The sequence below is a fragment of the Dromiciops gliroides genome, chromosome 4 (genome assembly GCF_019393635.1).
Source record: "Dromiciops gliroides isolate mDroGli1 chromosome 4, mDroGli1.pri, whole genome shotgun sequence".
Lineage (NCBI taxonomy): Eukaryota > Metazoa > Chordata > Mammalia > Microbiotheria > Microbiotheriidae > Dromiciops > Dromiciops gliroides.
This window is the reverse complement of record NC_057864.1, coordinates 173,839,940-173,859,373: the sequence shown is the minus strand read 5'-3', so window position 1 is coordinate 173,859,373 and position 19,434 is coordinate 173,839,940. Positions and strand designations below refer to the sequence as shown.

Genomic DNA, 19,434 nt, shown 5'->3' with positions numbered 1-19,434 from the left:
ATCTTTGTCTGCCTTTATCTCTGCCTCTCTCTATGTCTCTATCTTTGTCTTTATGTCTCTGTCTGTGTGTCTGTAGCTCTGTCTCTTTAGGTTTCTATCTTTATTCAAAAAATTAGATTAGACTGAAAATGTCTAAATCCTCCCAAAATGGCAATGCTATATACCGTGATTTTTTTTTTAATTCTAAAATTTATTTTTTTAAACTTCACAATGAGTTTCAGACTTTATGGATAGAAAAAGGGAAAGCTCTAACAAATCTCCTTTTGCCTCTTCCTCATCAAAGTTCATTTTCACAGTGAACTACTCTAGAATGAATTGGATTCCCAATATTTTCAAGAAACAAAATGATTTTAATAGGGCTATTGAAGAATTATGAAAACTTCAGTGATTTCCCCCCAACACTGTCAGGTTTTTTTCCTAATAAGCAGGTAAATTTTCTGGACCACTTAAAGAATTGTCTGATCATTGACTTGATAATATCTAATTTCTCAAACATCATTTGTATGCCATCACCAGTGGCATTTCCCTTCTGGCTTCTAATTGTTAGCATGTCCATCATTTGCCTTTCAAAAACATTGGAAATGAAAGAGGAGAGAAAAGGTATGGGCAAGATGAATATAGACAATATAACCCCAAAATGAACAATGTTTCATCTCTAAAGCTTAAGCTAAAAGAAACCTGTACCCTAGTTTCTTGCAAGACCACATAAAATTTTGTGCTTTTCAAACTTCAAGATTCAAGCTTAAATTGAACAGTTGAGATAGAGTGATGTCTTGGTGTCAGGGCAAAGTAATGGGAATGATGAATTTGCAATTAACTGAGATTTCTGAGTTTATGTGACCAACAAGATGGAAAGCTAGATACTTTCTCCAATCCTCATGGACTTTCAGACCCATCAAAAATAGGAACTTATGAACAAGAGATAAAGCAGCTAATCTAAGACACCAAGAACCCTAATAAGGCAACAACCAGATAAACTAATAGCAGATAAGAATAATCTCCCCTGTAATTCTTTCATCCAGCACTTTCTTGTTATAAGTAACTCTGTTCTTCAAGATATATAACAGAATTGTACTCTGCTTGAGTGATTGGGAAAACAAACGGTATAGGGAAAACTTGTTTTTTGTTGTTGTTTTTTTCTTTGAGTGACTTCAGGAAAATTATCTAATGGAATTTTACATTACACAAACTAGTCATTATTAATCAATGAAAAACAATAGCTGTGCAGGCATTTTGATCAACATATCAATAAAGGATTGACTGCATGTCTCCCTAACAACTCATTGTCTCAGGCCATTGGAACTATATTGTCTTTTTTTGTTGTTTTTGCTTATTTAGAATTTTATTTTTCCCAAATTACATGTAAATCCAAATTTTGACATCAATTTTTTTAAAAAAACATTTTGTTCCCCATTTTCTTCCTCCCTCCCTCCTTCCCACAAGAACAAAGTAATTCAATATAAGCTATACGTTAACAGTCATGCAAACATTTCCACAGGTTCTTTACTATTACTATTACTACATAGCCCAGGTTCTTTCTATGCTTCTCTAGGGCCTTGTATTTGAATTCAAATTTTCTATTCAGTTCAGGTCTTTTCATTGTGAGTACCTGAAAGTCCCCATTTTTCCAACTGAAAGTTAACACTTAGTTTTGATGGGTAGGTTATTCTTCATTGTAATCCCAATTCCATTGCCCTCTGGGATATCATATTCCATGCCCTCTCATCCTTTAATGTAGAAGCTGCTAGATCTGTGCTGTCCTGATTATGGCTCCACAGTACCTTAATTGTTTCTTTCTGTCTACTTGCTATATTTGCTCCTTCACCTGGGAGCTCTGGAATTTGGCTATAATGTTCCTGGAAATTTTCATTTTGGGATCTCTTTTGGGAGGTGATCAGTGGATTCAATTTCTATTTTTCCCTTCTGTTACTAGAATATCAGGGCAATTTCCCCTGACAATCTCCTAGAAGATGAAGTCTAAGCTCTTGTTTTGGTCCTGGGTTTCAGCTAATCCAATAACTTTTGAATTATCTATCCTGGATCTATTTTCCAGGTCAGCAGTTTTTCCAAAAGGATATTTCACATAGTCCTCTATTTTAAAAATTTATTTATATTTGCTTAATTGTGTCTTGGTTTCTCACACAGTGTGTCCAATCCTAATTCTTAGGCAATTAGTTTCTTCAGAGAGCTATTGTATTGCCTTTTCCATTTGATCTTTTAAAGCTGTTGACTTTTTTCTAATGACTTTCCTGCATCATTCTCATTTCTCTTTCCATTTTGTTCTTCTACCTTCAATTACTTTATCTTTAAAGTCCTTTTTGAGTGCCTCTATGGCCATGAGACCAATTCATATTTTTCTTGGAAGCTTTGGATATAGATACCCTGATGTTGCTATCCTCTTCTGAGGGTGCAACCTCAATCTTCCATGTCACTAAAGAAACTATCTATGGTTTGCATCTTTCTCTGTCTGCCTCATCTTGCCCTTCTTTTGCTTTACTTTTAACTCCTTCTTAAAGTGGGGCACTGTTTAGAGGCTGCACTGTCCCAAGCTTCTGCGGGTCCAAGGTGGTACAATTTAAGGAGTGGCAGGTTCTTCACTTGCCTGCCTGTGCTCTAGCCTAAAAATAACCCCAGGCCTACTTTTTCTTCAATGAGAAAACAAAATTTTTATTTCTCTGTCTTGATAGCTCCAGTGAGCCTGCTCCCATCTCCCACCTTTGCCACTGCCACTCAAGGCCGCTTCCTGGTTCCAAACAGGGGTAAAATCACTGAATTCTACCTCAGTGCCAGTAGAGACCCCTCTATTCTCCCTCTGGCCAAGTACTCAGGCCCTCTCACCAGACCATAATCTTAGTTCCAGAAAATACTGGTGTAGAGCCAATTCAGAGGCTCTGAAGTCTCTTTCTCTGGCTCAGCCTGCCTGGGGCTGGATCTGTGTCAGCTTGACCTTGGGTTTGGATTTCATTCCTACCCCAACATAACAGACCCCTCCTGCCAACCTTCTAAGCCATCTTTGCCTGAAAAATAATCTCACCCCATCCTTTTGTGGGTTCTGCTGCTCTAGGTATTGTCTTATGGCATTATTTGAAGAGATTTGGAGGGAACTCCAAGGCATCACTGCCTACCCTCTGCCATCTTGGCTCTACCCCAGTGGAGGGAAATCTGGAAAAGAAATGAGAGTGGTACAAGGAAATCATGAAAAAAAATAGTAAGGAACTTGGTAAAGGAGGTATAAAATACTGAAGAAAATAACACCTTAAAAAGCACAATAGGACAAATGGGGGGAAAAAAGGCAGAAAATTCACTGAATGGAAGAACTCATTGAAAAACAAAATAGGGGGCAGCTAGGTGCGTAGTGGATAAAGCACTGGCCTTGAATTCAGGAGGACCTGAATTCAAATTCAACCTCAGACACTTGACACTTGCTGGCTGTTTGACTCTGGGCAAGTCACTCAACCCCCATTGCCCCACAAAAAAATAGACCAAATGGTACAAGAGGCACAAAAACCCACTGAAGAGAATAACTCCTTAAATAAGAGAATTGTCCAAATGAAAAAAAATATGTACAAAAGTTCACTGAAGAAAAGAAGTCATTAAAACATAGAATAACCCAAATGGAAAAGGAGGTACAAAAGCCAAAGGAAGAAGATCATTCCTTAAAAATTAAAATTAGGTAAGTAAAAGCTAATAATTCTGTGAGATATCAGGAACAATAAAGCAAAATCAAAAGAATTTTTTAAAAAGAAGGAAAGCATGAAATAATCTCATTACAAAAACACTAACCTGGAAAGTCAATCTAGAGTCAAGAGAATCATAAAAATGTAAACAGAAAAAAGAAGTCATAAGGGATTCAATAAGGTTAAATCAAAGAGATTAAAATAAAAGAGAAGAGAAAAAATACTTTTATATACAACAATATTTATAACAGCTCTTTTTTTGTTGGTAAAGAATTGGAAATTAAAGTGATGTCCATCAATTTTGAAAGGCTAAACAAGTTGTGACATATGATTGTGATGGAATAGTTTTGTGCTATAAAAATGATGAGCAATATATTCTCAAGAAGAACCTAGAAAAACTTACATGAACTCATGCAAAGTGAAATGAGCAGAACCAGAAGAATAGCAACTATAATACTGCAATATGATCAACTATGGGATGCCTTAGCTACTATCAACAATAAAAGGATCCAAAACAGTTCTGAAGGACTTATAGGAGAAGAATTGAAAGATGGGGCAGCTAGGTAGTGCAGCGGGTAAAGCACTGGCCCTGGATTCAAGAAGATCTAAGTTCAAAATCTGGCCTCAGACACTTGACACTTTGTGACCTTGGTCAAGTCACTTAACCCTCATTGTCCTGCAAAAAAAAGAAAATTACCAGAAAGAAACAATTGATAGAGTATGAATGCGGATGAAGCATACTTTTTAAAGCTTGCTTTATTTTTCTTTGTTTGGACTGTGTTTTCTTGTACAACATGACTAATATGAAAATTGTTTTACATGACTGCAAATTTATAGCATATCAGTTTGCTTGCCTTCTCAAGAAGAGTGAAGAAGAGTGATGGGAAAATGAACTCAAAATCTTAAAAAAAAAATGAATGTTAAAAATTATTTTTACATGTAACTGGGAAAATATAATATTAAAAAGAAGAAAGAAATGCTGCAAACTCCAAGACAAATACTAGTTAAATTTAACAATTCCAATGACAAACAAGATGTCTTTCTCCTGGTTGCTTTTAGATGTTTGTCACTGGAATTGTTAAGTTTAAGCACTATGTGATTTGGAGTTTGCCACATAGGCGTTTAGGCTTCTTCTTGTTCTTTTTGTTTGTTTGTTTGAAATAGTTCAAAACTGTTGAGATGATGGAATGGATGGAAATAATGGAAATATTGACAGTGAAAGAATGGAATAATGTGTTCTTGGGGGGCAAAGGAACTTAAGATTCAACACAAAGGGTCTTATAAACTGTAGTATAACTATGTAGATGCTTAAAACATTCCTATAAAGAAATTCAGACCTGAATAATTATCTGATTTTGAATCATACCAGATATAAAGATATAAGAAAAGTTAACACATAAATACAGCAATAAATGATAAGTTCAACAAAAGAACAACAGACAGACCATGTTTTTGTTATTTTTTTTGTTGTTGGGCAATGAGGGTTAAGCGACTTGCCCAGGGTCACACAGCTAGTAAGTGTCAAGTGTCTGAGGCTGGATTTGAACTCAGGTCCTCCTTAATCCAAGACTAGCCCTTTATCCACTGTGCTACCTATCTGTCCCAAGACCATATTCTTTCTAAATTCTTTCTAAAGAGAATTCTTTCTAAAAATACACAAAGAGACATGCATAAAATCAGAAGTCAAGTAAAGGAAGAGATAGTGGAAAAACTAGACAGAAACATAATGGACAAAACTTCACAATTTCCTCTCTTACAGGTAAATCAGTTGTTGGAGGAGTACAGAACTAAATTGAAAAATGAATGAGAAGCAAATAGTCTCTTCAGTTGTACATGTTTCAAATTCTTCTTTCTTATTGAATGTCCAGCTTTTTTTTTTTTTCATGTATAATTAAGCTCAGATTTGCAGGCTATGTCACCCTAGGCTGCATCTTTGGTTCCACTGTTCTTCAGAACAATTTTTTTTTTTTTACATTGCCTCCTATATTCTCTGGTGGGTGCAAATTAGTCTTGTTTTATTCAAATTTACTCTTCTTCATTTTTGAAGTTATCTCTTCTGATGACTTCTAGAGCTTGTTTCTGAATTGAATTGTTAAATTTAACCAGTGTGTTTCTTGGAGCTTGAGGGTTTCTTTCCTTTCCTTTCCTTTCCTTTCCTTTCCTTTCCTTTCCTTTCCTTTCCTTTCCTTTCCTTTCCTTTCCTTTCCTTTCCTTTCCTTTCCTTTCCTTTCCTTTCCTTTCCTTTCCTTTCCTTTCCTTTCCTTTCCTTTCCTTTCCTTTCCTTTCCTTTCCTTACCTTTCCTTTCCTTTCCTTTCCTTTCCTTTCCTTCCCTTTCCTTCCCTTCCCTTCCCTTCCCTTCCCTTCCCTTCCCTTCCCTTCCCTTCCCTTCCCTTCCCTTCCCTTCCCTTCCCTTCCCTTCCCTTCCCTTCCCTTCCCTTCCCTTCCCTTCCCTTCCCTTTCCTTTCCTTTCCTTCCTTCCTTCCTTCCTTCCTTTCTTCCATTTTTCTTTTTTTCTTCCTTCCCTGCTTTCATTTTTTCTTTTTTTCCTATAGGCAATCTGTGATTTTTTTCCCATTTGTATTTCATTTTCTATGTTCATAAGTTCTAGGCAGTTCTATTCTATTATTTATTTCCTTATGGTTTTAAGGTGTTTTGGTCTGCATTGTTCTTGTGGCAGACATATGATCCTTATGTTGTCTCTACATATCCTGCCTTAGAGACCAGTACGTTTTGCTTGCATAGGTATTTTATTTTCTTTTAATGTTACTGTTTTTTGCTTCTCTTCTAGATTGTCCTTCACTTCTCTGCATTGGTCCTCCCAGTCTAATCTTCATTTATTTGTTTGTTGGTGAAAGTTACGGCTGCATATTCCAGTTTTTCTAATCTACTCATTATTTTTGTTGTGCTAGACACAAATTTGCTCTAATAATTCTCATTTCTTTTCTTTCTTTCTTTCTTTCTTTTTTTTTTTTTTTTTTTTTGCGGGGCAATGAGGGTTAACTCACTTGCCCAGGGTCACACAGCTAGTAAGTGTCAAGTGTCTGAGGCTGGATTTGAACTCAGGTAATCCTGAATCCAGGGCCAGTGCTTTATCCACTGCACCACCTAGCTGGCTCCATTTCTTTTTTTGTTTTAATTTCTCAGGAACAATATGTTGTGGTTCCATATTACCCTCACGTTCCATAGTGTCCTCTGTCTCATTAAGTGTTGGATCATTTTCCTTTATTTTGTAATATTTATTCATAAATCCCTATATTTATTTAGTAGGTCTGAAGGCTATATTTCCTTCAGTTTCTATTATTTTCCTTATTGATTTTTCTACTTATATTCAGGGTCTTTTGAGATTGCTTCTTCCTGAGATCTTTGGTAATTTCAGTCTTTTTTTCCCCTCCTGATTTTCTCTTATTCACTTTTTCACTATGTCCCTTTTGATGGTGGATTCCTTAGGGACTAGTTCTCAAAGTTTCTCAGCCTCCTTCCAAACTTTACAATTCATTAGCCTACATCTCTGCCTCAATTGACATTTAGGTGGTCAAAGCTAGACCTAGCTGGATACTGTGCTCTTTCCCTCAGGCTTAGTGGAGTGTTACAAAGCCCTCCCCTGCCCCACTCCCCAGATACAGTGTCCTGTTCTAGTGACCTATCCCACTCTCTGTGTTCCTTAGCTCTTTGGTCTGGCACCAGAAGTTCAGAGATTTCCATTTCTATTCACCCTATCATTGACAATTTAGAGCTTTGCATACATGGTGAGATGAGGTTGTGGACCCAGGAAATATATTAGTCCTTAAGGATTGCAGCCACAATCACTGACAAGTGTCAAGGAAACTTAAATGGCCTGGAGCCAGGGTCTCCATATCATTGTAATAAGGGTGAAGATACAGTGGTATAGTGGTGAATTTTGTTGCAAGCCTGCATCCGCTCTACTTGTACAGACTTATTACTACAAGTATGGGAGGTGAAGAAGGAATTCTGAGTGAGCTCAGGGTCAGTGACCATCAATTCATGTTTGTTTTTAATTTATTTTGGATTCTGAGTGTCTTAAGCCATGGAAATATCTGACATTACTTTACATTTGGCACATAATTTCTATTTTGGAGAGATTTAAGAAGCTTTGGGGTTTGGAGAAAACAATCTAAAGCTCCATTTTGTTGCTCATGCTATTTTGAAAAAAATACAGAATGGACAAGCTTATAAAGGAGGAAAGGAGAAGACAGAGTGATGTACCCTAGAGAAAGGTGCTGTACCCTAATCAAATAAAAAAAAAAAGAGAGATAATACTCCTGTCCTGACTTCATCTGTACTCTCTCTGAAAAAGAGAGGACCTAAAGAAAAATGGTGGTGAAATAGCAAATGGAGGAATTGAAACAGGGAGAAATAAAGGGCAGATTGGTATCTTGTTTACAGTAATGGGGGATCCAACTGAGGAAGAGAGATAAATTAAGTCCTTACAATAGGTAAAATTGCAGGGATTTAGGACCTAGAGGTCACTCAAGTATTATAAGGAAAATGACAGGGGCAGCTAACACCTACACAAGTTGGGAAACACATGGATCCAAGAAAGAAATTTAATAGGAATAGTTGGGAAAAAAAGGTCATTGGAAGGGCAAAAAGTATTAAGAATACTGTCTGATGGGGGCAGCTAGGTGGCACAGTGTATAGAGCACTAGCTCTGAGTCAGAAGGACCTGAGTTCAATAAATAAAGAAATAAAAGGTATACAAAGACTTTTTTCTTATACTTTTTTTTCTTGATACCCCTACAATGGAGTTGAAATCACCTAAAACTTAGGCTCTACTCATGCCCAAGCAATTCAGCAAAAAAGAGGACCATAGAAAGGTTCTTTATATGCAATGGAAATCAGGTATAGGGCAGGAATTTATTTCCTCCTAAATCAGGAAAACATGCTCAAAACACGAGATATAAGTGTGCATTACTAAAAATAATAAATGTTTTTGTTGTTCTTGTTAATAATAACATTTAGCTATTGTCTTACTCTCCCTGATGTTGACTTAAAAATATAACAATTACTTTCATCTAAGCTCTGCACTCTCTGAACCACACTTCTTAACATCTATGTTTCATGGTCCTCCAGGCAAAGCTTAGGGCATATTCTCTTATCCGTATTCATTTTCTCCCTCCAGAAAGTACTACAGGCGAGATGTGAGGGGCACTCACTATAGAGCAGCTGGTACCAAGCAGGACCCTTCAAATAATAAATAATTGCTTCTAAGGCTAGGAATATCCATCATAGGCTTGCTGTTCAGACATACCTATGCTTACTGACAGACAAAATAAAACAATAAAAGAGATTTGACTTCCAGGATCATTTTTAACTAGATCAACATAACTGCTCACTGCAATGTATAGTTTACCATTTTGGTCAAGGTTAGGAGAAAAGCACCCATTCCTGTATCCCCATAGAGAGCTTCTTGACATATGGTCTGGTGACAGGAAGGAAAAGGGCAAGAATAAAAGCTATGATACACACACACACACACACACACACACATGCACACACACACACACACACATTTTTTTTTTTGGTGAGGCAATTGGGCTTAAGTGACTTGCCCAGGGTCACAAAGCTAGTAATTATCAAGTGTCTGAGGCCGGATTTGAACTCAGGTACTCCTGAATCCAGGGCCAGTGCTCGATTCACTGTGCCACCTAGCTGCCACCCCACACCCTTTTAATGTTTACTAAGTGGGAAAATCTTTTCTGACTTACTGTTCCATCTTCTTGGTGAGACCAAGGATACTTAAAGTAGTTACTTCATCATTCCAAGTACCCAAGTCCATTATTTCTGAGCACATATGGCTGAACCAGGCACTTCCCAAAGGGGTCATCCCCACCTGTGTTACATGGATCAGTCCTCCTAGTTCAACCCATGCGCATACATGCAGAATAAAACATACATGCATAACATAGATGTATGTGAACTGACCCCTCAAAATAGTCAGGACTCTAATAGTCAAACAGAACTGTTTGTCTGACTGGGATATTAGGGGTAGATTGATGCTTTAAATATGTGATATGATTCCATAGGAATAGAGGATATAGGCTGACCTTGGCATGGAAAGCAGCAGCAATGATAGAAGAACTGTGGGGCTCAGAGGCAGCCATGGGTGGGAAGAAAGCAAGTGAGTCAATGGAGGTACGTGGATTGTAAATAGAGAAATGAGATCACATGGTGCTCTGGGACCACAGCTATGGCCAAGGCTGAAAAGTCCCACTAAGTCATAGACATGTAGAAGTTTTTTGGGTTTTTTTTTCCCCCAAAATGGTTAGAATTCAATTTAACTTTCTTTTTTACTATTTAAAGACCGTATGTATGTTTTACTGTTGTATCAGTGTCTGGAAGCAACAATGAACAATAATGGAGAGAATACCTGGAAGGGAAGGAGATCTAGACCATAAGTTTATTTTGCAATTAATCTGCTATCTGGATGTTAAAGGAGTGAAAAGGAGAGTATTTTATTGGTTCATTCTGACAACATCTTAAGAGGGAGGGAGGGAGAGAGAGAGAGAGAGAGAGAGAGAGAGAGAGAGAGAGAGAGAGAGAGAGAGAGAGAGAGAGAGAGAGAGAGAGAGAGAGAGGATAGTTGAACAAGTTTTCAGGTCAGCATCGGAAGAAATGCACTCTTGGGTTGAAAAAATTATCAAAGCAACAAATGATGGCTTCTATGTAACTGAACCTTGGCTTCTTCAAGGGGAGAGTTTATTAAACATTTAGGCTTTGGTAGATTATTTAATTAGAAGCAATCTTGATGGTTAACAACCCAGAAAGAGGTATCTAAATCTAACACAGACTGCTTTAGTCACTCTTTGGAAATGACTTTACTATTAAATATGTAGCAGAATGAACAAGCACCTTGCATAAGGGTAAAAATGTTTGCCTTAAAAATAAGTGATTTCTGGGGAAGGAAGCACCTTTATCTGAGCTTTGTTGCCTTGAATTTCAAAATGACCAGATATTATTAACGTGTGGTACAGAATTTGTTAGTGTGTGATAATTGAAATATTGATTTTCTAGTACTTTGCTCCTCCTATGAGGCTCTCGGGTTTTAGTTCATATTTACCATTGTATATATCTCATCATCTCTCATAGAAAGTAAGTTACTTGAGGGTTGGAATTTTGCTTTATCTATATGAATCTTCTCACTTTTCAGGCACACTTGTGACTATAATTTTTAAAGTATTGCACAGTGATTCAACATATTTGTATGCATGTATATGTATATATACGAACATATATTTGCACAAGGCTGGTGTTTAATAAATGCTTGTTGAATAACTATATTACAATAATATAACTATTAACATTTTAATTGGGAATAGGATTTTGTTGTCAGTTAAATAGGAATTGTCTTCCCACCAGATAAATCAATTCTTCATGTAATTCATTCTCTTACAAATGCAGGGTTTTTTCAAGAGAAAAGAAATCCCAAGATATTTTTAAAAGGAGCAGAAAGTTCAATTCAGTAAACATGTATGTATCCTGTCTTTGACACACAATACCTGCATGATCCTAGATTATAGCCAGAGAGTATGAGAGATTAGTTTTTGGAAAGGACATAGTGGTAAAAGGGACATCAGGGATCTCCTTCATTAACCAAAGGAGAAGTGACTCTCTGAACAAAGGTCTATCCTTTCTCTTCACAGACCAAACCCTAGAAGCCGCAGGTAACTGAGTCAGTAGATTCAGGATGTCTATGATTACCCTTCCCTATCACAGGACTCAGCTCATAAACTAGGGATTATATTCTTCCATGGCACTATTCTGCTGCTACAATTGCACCCTCCCAACTGAACTGCTAGCAATAATCTCTTAATTGGTGAGAATTTATCAAAATGGCTTTCCCTAGATTGTTCCTGTTCCTCCTATTAGAATGTAAGCTCTTTGAGGGCAGGAACTGGCTCTCTTTTGTATTTGCAACACCAGAATTTAGCAGTGTCTGGCACAGAGTAAGCATTTAATAAACTGTTTTTTCCCCTTCCCTCTCTCCTACCTTCCCTCTGTTCATTCATTCTTTTGTTCCTTTCTTCCTTCCTTCATCCCTCCCTTTCTTTTTCCCTTCCTTAATCCCTTCATTCCTTCATCCCTTTCTTCCTTCTTCCCTCCCTTTCTGCCTGCCTCATTTCTCCTTCCCTCTTTCCTTCCTTCCTCAGCTGTGGAGTGCACTGTGCCAGTCCCCTTTGCCACTGTAAAGTTGGGTCTACAAAGTGTGGATATTATTATTCCCTTCAAGTTCTTGAGGATGCTTTGTGATGTGTGGTGTGTTGTGGTGCGGTCTGGTGTGGTGTGTGTGTATGTGTGTGTATGTGTCTTAGTATTATAGCCTCTGAGATTATCAATGAATACCAATTAACCAGCTATACATACTTAATTCACTTTTAGAAAGGGGTCTCCATGAAGTTGGTTTAGTAAGAATAGTTGGTACAAACATCTCTCCCCCTCCTGCAAAATTATTTGATATAATATCTCATAATTACATACAGAGTCCAGAAGAAAGTGGCTCAATTTTAGAGCACATAAAACAAAGATGATAACTTGCAACTCCTGGACTTGCCTTTTGCTAGAGATGTCAAGACTTTCCTCTTAAATATGGTATCGATTTCTTCTGAGTTCCTTATAATGTCCTAAAACTGCTTTCTTTCTTTTAAAAAAAATTAATATCCTCTTTGTCCCTAGCTACCAATGCAGACACTGATGTCACAAGGATGTCCAATTCCTCCAGTACTCTTAAAGATTAGTCATATTGCCGTTACTTTGTTCTAGAGACTATATTGTTTTCCTGATTCTGTTTATTTCATTGCTTTAATTCATATTTCTTACCATACTTCCCTAAATCTGTCATATTCATCGTTTCTAACAGCACAGTAATATTCGATTGCATTTATGTATCACAATTTGTTTAGACATCCCCAATCACTGAGGATCTACTTTGTTTCCATTTCTTTGCTACTACAAAAAGTGCTGTAGGAATATTTTGGTGTATGTGAAATATTTCTTCTATCTTTGATATCCTTGGGATATATGCCTAAAAGTGAAATCTCTGAGTCAAAGGGTATTTATATTTTTGTCATTTTAAACGCATAATTCTAAATTTCTTTCCAGAAGGGTTAAACCAATTCACAGTTCCTCCAACAGTATATTAATATGCCTAGCTTTCCTCAGTCCTTCAAACATTAACTATGTCTATTTTTTTGTCACATTACCCCTCACTAAATTTTGGTTGAAACCCCAGAATTGTTTTGATTTGAATTTATCTTATTAGTGATATGAAGAAATCCTTCATGTTTTTAATTTTTTGAAAATTTTCTTTTGAGCATTACCTGCCCCTCCTCTTTCCAATATTGATCTTACACACACACACACACACACACACACACACACACACACACACACACACACAATCATGCATGTGCACGCATGGATTCTCCACATCCTGCACTTTCTATTAAAGGCTTTTTATTCCAGGTAAATTAACATTAATCAAAACTAATGTGGGGAATAAGAATGATTTTCTTGATGTGTGTTGACTGGCTTACAGGGTTCTATGAACTCCCTAGAACAAAGTAAGCAAAATTCTGACTGCATCAAACACATAGTAGGGGCTTAATAAATGTTCATTGATTGGTTCATTAAGTTATAACTGCCACAACTACCTTGTACTCCTGGAAAACTATAAAAATACAAATTTCTTAGGCCCTTATGGAAACAGGTCCTATTTCTCCCTGGAATAGAATTATAAATGATTGATTTCTATTTCAATCATCATTAATAATAATAATACATTTAAAATTTGTAAAGTGATGTTTTAAATACTTCATTTGATTCTTTCAACAATCCTGGGGATTAGGTGATATAATTATTCTCATTTTACAGGTGAGGAAATTGAGGCAGACAGAGGTTAAATGACCTACCCATGGTCAAATAGCTATTAAGGATCTGAATCAGGATTTGACTTCATGTCATCCTGGCTCCAGGTCTTTTGCTCTCTCCATTGCTCCACCTAGCTGCCTCTCCTTATAATCATTTGATCTGGGAGGATCAAGAATTCTTGGAACTTTATAATATATAGGCACTTATAGATACTCCAGTAAATAGATTAGAAATTATTTCATACATCAAGATACATGACTTCTAATTCAAGAAAGTTTTCCATTTAATATTCTCAAAGATAAAAGTGAAAGCCTATTTTTGAAATGGTAATTTACCTAATCATTAACCATTTCTCTTCTTTGATTATGCTCCTTTCTTCCATTTCTGCTTAAATTTTTTTCTTATTTTACTTTATCATATTTGGTCATATTTAGGTCAAAGCTCCAATCCATGATGGATTTCAAAATGTGAGAAAATAATGGGATTTAGTAGATACTCAAAGGCCCACCTGGAGATTAATCTAAATTGATTGAATTAAGTGAAAGTGATTAACTTTGCTGATTAGCCTACTTAAAGTTAATCAGATTGTAACCACACCAGGCTGACCCTTAAGAGGGTCTTGTTCTCAGAAGCTAAGGACTTTGAACTCAACATGAGACCACCTTCAAGTCCAGTGAACCAATGGATTTGGATGACACTAACCAATCAGCTTGAAGCAATGTGTAAGCACCACCTCTGCTCCAGACCTATAAAAAGCTTCCACACTCAGTTTGCATGGGCAATTCATGGTTGAAGCAGGCTCATGGTTGAGGAAGAACCAGACCAGGCTGGAACTCTAGCCTAGATAGGCCTTTTCTTAACTTTCTGAACTCCACGTGTTTTCCTTTTTACCAATACCTAGTTTGTTTTAATAAATGCTTAATGCCCAAAGACTGGTGCTAAAGATTCTAATTTAAGGTGACCGCATATTTAGATTTTAAACATCATAAAAATAAAAAGTTTGTGTTGTGTGTTGTTATGATATAGAAAATTTGAGATTCTGAAATCAATAAAAATAAAATATAATAAAAGTGTCCATAGTATTCAGGGATCAATATATTTCTGTAAGGACCAAAGAGGAATTTTAAAATATTATATAAAATTATATTTGAATTTCATAAAACATATAATAATAATTATTTCTGTATATTTATTTCATGCCTTCCAATCAAAAAATCCTTCAACTTTATTTTGACTTTTTTCCCCAAAGGGTCATGGAATGTGATTAAGGTGAATGTCCCATGTTGAGAAGTAATGACAATACTTTTAAGCATTTTAATTGTCCTAAATGTGTTGACCAAATCTTATGTATCTATTTTTTCGAAAACCTCTATTATGCTAATTTTTAATCTGTTTCCACATATTGGCTTTGGCTGACTACCAAAATCCACCTTCTCCACTCATACTCTCATGCTGCTAAAGTGGGGAGGAAGTCACAATACTCTACTGGGGCTGCCACAAATTTAAGTAACACACCATGAAATAGGCCTACACTACGACAAAACAATGTATTTATTCTTCAGTTATGGACTCCATGTACTCCATGATCAGCCACACAAAGTCTACTTCTTATTCTTCCCACTCAACATGCCATTACCTAACTTAGCAGTGGATTTCCCTCTTGTTTCTAGGTCTTAATTTCCTTAGCTTCCTTCAATTCTCAGCTAAAATTCACTATCACAGGGCCATTCCTGGTGCCCCTCCCCATCTCCTACTGACAACTCCTATGAGATCACATTTCATCCACCCTATATGTATATTGTCTTAATCACTGAATGGGAGTTGCCTCAGGCAAGCTGAGATCTCTCAAAGACCTTAGCTTAAAAGGCCAAGGTCTCCCACTGCATCCTGGGCCATCTCCAGTTGTTCTAATATATATCTTGCCACTGGACCCAGATAGCTCAGGAAGAGAGAGTGAGGCTGTTGACTTTGCACAGCCCTGCTTCACTTAAATCCAGTTCATTACTCTTCATGATATCACCTCTCTGATATCACAGGTCTGTACGAGAACAGAGGAAAATCAACAACATCTATATTGTATGTACTTAAATATTTTTCATTTTTTTACCTCCCTATTTAGAATATGAACTCCTTGAAAACAGGGACTTGATTTGTTTGTTTGGTTGGTTTTTTTTCATTTTTGTATTCCCAGAGATTAGCACAGTGCTTGGTACTTAGTAAATACTTAATAAATTCTTGTTGACTGACTAGCCAACTTCCAATTCCTTTCTCTCTACAAACCACCTACAATTACAATGTCTGACCACCTCCCTCTCAGACTATTTTGCCTCAGATATCACAGGAAAAATTGAAACCATCTTAAAGAAGTTCCCTTTCCTTCTGACAACTCACATCTCTTCAAGATCAGGTTCTACCACTTCCCCCTTTCCTTTTGTTGCATAGAAAAAGGTTGCTCTTTTCCTCACCAATGCCAGGTCCTGAATCCCAGCACATCACATCTTTCAGAGTTTGCCCCTTCAATATTTTTTCTAGCTCCTTAATTTTTAAGTCTCTCCTTATCCACTTGTATCTCCCCTACCGCTTACAAATATGCCTAGATTTTCCCTATCCTGAAAAAATAAAAACTTTAACCACCTTCAAATTATTGTCCTATATATTTTCTCTCTCTTACAATCAAATTTATGTGTGGTAAAAACCGGAAGTTTTAGCTGAATCATTTGAGAGTTGAGCACATGCTACTGAAGCTACTTTTGAAGGACCTCCCTTTTGGGGTGGAGACTGCAACAAACTTCCGGGATGCCAGTTTAAAACTGAGGGTAGAAGGGAAGTTCAGGCTCTCTCTGGCTTCTTAGCTTAGCCATGGCAGTGCAAGCATTTTGTGTTTGGTGCTGGTTCTCGGCCTGGCAGGCAGTTTGGGATTCGGTGAGTTTTATAAAGGAATACAGACTAAGCTTAGATCTAAGATTATTCATATGTATTTCTACTTTCCTATTTCCCTAATTGGTATCACCTTTTGTTGTCTAGTTAATTCCCAAACAATAAAAGCTAATCCCTCACTGATTAAAGCTCAGAGGCTTCTTTTTCTTAGTGGTCTGAGAGATATATAAGGGAAAAGGTAAAGGGGGAGTTTAATGCTCGTATATCCAATTTTTAAATCTCACATATAGAAGAATCTGTGCATATTCCTTGTTCCTACTTTCTCAGTTCCCATTTGCTTGCAATTGGAATTTGTATTATATTACAATATTCATCTAAAACTGTTCTCCTTAATAATCGCTTAATGGTCAAATCTAATGGTATTTTCTTGATCCTTATCATTCTTGATCTCTCTTAATCTAACACTATTGACCACTCCCTCCTCCTAGACACTATTCATTGGGTTTTCTTGGTACTACTCACTCATGGTTAACCTCCCACCTGCCTGACTCCTCAGCTTCCTCAATGGATTATCATCTGTATCCCTGCTATTGATGCATGGATTTTACCTCTGGCAGTATTCTATCCTATGTCCTCTTCTCTCTACATTCTATCTATTTGTATACATATATGTATATGTCTATATGTATGTATATGAACATAAATGAATAAATAAATATACACATAAATATATACATATACCTATATATGTAAACAAATACATATACATATTGTGTATCCCTAGTCTCTTCCCTGAGGTTCCACTCTCACATTACTAGTTACCAACTGAATATCTCCAACTGAATAGCCTATAAGCATCTATAACTAAATATGTCTAAAACAGAAATCAGTATCTTTCATATAAAACTTTCCCATCTACCTAATTTCCCTTTTACTCTTTGGAGTGAATCCTCTTGAATTTCTCTCCTACTAGTATCAGTCTCAGAGAAATTCACAGCTCTTTATTCTCTCACCACCCAAACTCAATCAATTTTCCAAGACCAGTGGATTCTATCTCCACTTCTTCTCTCTAATCTGTCCTTTGTTTTAAATTGCATGGCCCTCACACTAATCAGTCTCTCATTATCTCTCATTTACACCATCTTAATAGTCTCCTAATTATCCTACCTGTTTTAGGCCTTTCCCTACTCTAGTTCATCTTTAATACACACCCAGCTGACAGATCTTTGGTTGTTGTTGTGTTGTTTTTGTTTTAATAAATCACAGGGCAGATAAAAGTGGTTCAGGAACACATTATTCTCCTGCTCCAGAAATCTCAAGAGACTCCTTTGCCTCTAAGATAAATATAAACTCTTATATTTGGTGTATAAATTCATCCATAATATGCCTAACCTACCTTTAGAAACTTATACATTGTTCTCCTTCACAGAACCTATATCTACATTTAAGGCTAAATTACTCTACTTGTTTGTTTCTGTTATGGGGTTAGGACTACTTTCTCCTTGAGACATACCTTGAAGCAAGAGAGATAAGCCCATTTGGCATGGCTGCTGCCTGAGTAGCTTGAGGGGGACTGAGATGTCTTGAGAGATCAGAGATGCCTCTAGCCCAACTTCCCACCAGCCACCACCAGTGCTGGATGTTCCTCCCTCAGGTGATTACCCCCAATAAGGGAACTTTCCATAGTCAGATGATCACCTCATCAGTTGCTCCACCATTTGTCCTCTATAAACATTTTCCTTTCTTTTGCTTCAAGAATATAGGTATCTCAGTGAACCACATCTCTATGCATGCTATCTTCCCATGAGGTGTTTGACTTCGTCTTGGTTTCCTTTCTCTAGTGCTTAAATAAAATATTTTATTCTCATTGGATTTGTGTGAGAGGAATTCCTAAGGAACTACCCCCCCCCAAACCATTTCCCCTGATAACTACAAAAATTACTGAGAACTGATTCCTCACCCAATCCCCCCTACCCAGGCAGGTGAATTGTCTGGGGCTAACCAATCTTTAGTCTCTATTCAGACTCTTGATGGCTTTATGAATTTCCCCCCAAGCAAATAATCCCTGCCTTACCTCCCTGGGATTTTAATTTTTTTATGTAAAAAGGGTCCACCTACATTATATTTAGAGTTAGTAGTGTCTATACTTAACTCAGGAGGAGTTTCTATTGTTCCTTTTGCTAAAGGCCTCAATTACATTAAATAATTGTACCATGGCTCTGGAGCAATCTATTGGTTCCCTTCTGTTCTGTTTACCCCATAAAAAACCTGTCCTTGGTTCCCCATCTTTGGATATTCCTAGCCTTCTGAGCTTTGTGATACCCAGGAACTATAGTTCCTCTGCCCTGATTAAAGACCTTATTTCTCCATATTAATTGTTTTTTTAATTTACAGATTATCACCCCCATAAAATCTCCCATACATAATATTCTATTCTCATCTTTTTACGTTATTAAACAGGGTAGTGCCCTCATGCCTGTTACACAGTACCTACCTTATCTCTACAGGTTGTAGAATCATTAGCTTCTCTATGATGCTTAACCTCAAGTGCCAATCTTGAGCCCCCCTAGTACCCAGTAGTATATCCTCTTAGAAATTCTATTGTATCTACTTTGTACATATTTTAAATATATTCTTCTGTGTGTTAATTATTACACCTTCAATGGAATATAACCTCTTTGAGGGTGAGGTCTATCGATATATATATATATATATATATATATATAATATATATATATATATATATATATAGGTCTTTGTGTACCTAGCACCTAGTTCAGTAGCTGGCATACAGTAAGAGCTTAAGAAACTCTTGCCAGGGGCAGCTAGGTGACACAGTGCATAAACGCACTGGCCCTAGATTCAGGAGGACCCTACATTCAAATCCGGCCTCAGACACTTTGACACTTACTAGCTGTGTGACCTGGGGCAAGTCACTTAACCCCCATTGCCCCCCCACACACACACACAAAAAAAAAAGTTAAAAAAAGTTTA

General features: G+C 36.9%; 1 pseudogene; it reads right to left on the bottom strand.

Moving 5' to 3' along the window:
* Positions 1-9,800, bottom strand: part of LOC122754783 — a 36,635-nt pseudogene extending 26,835 nt beyond the window's left edge.
* Positions 9,801-19,434: the final 9,634 nt, after the last annotated feature.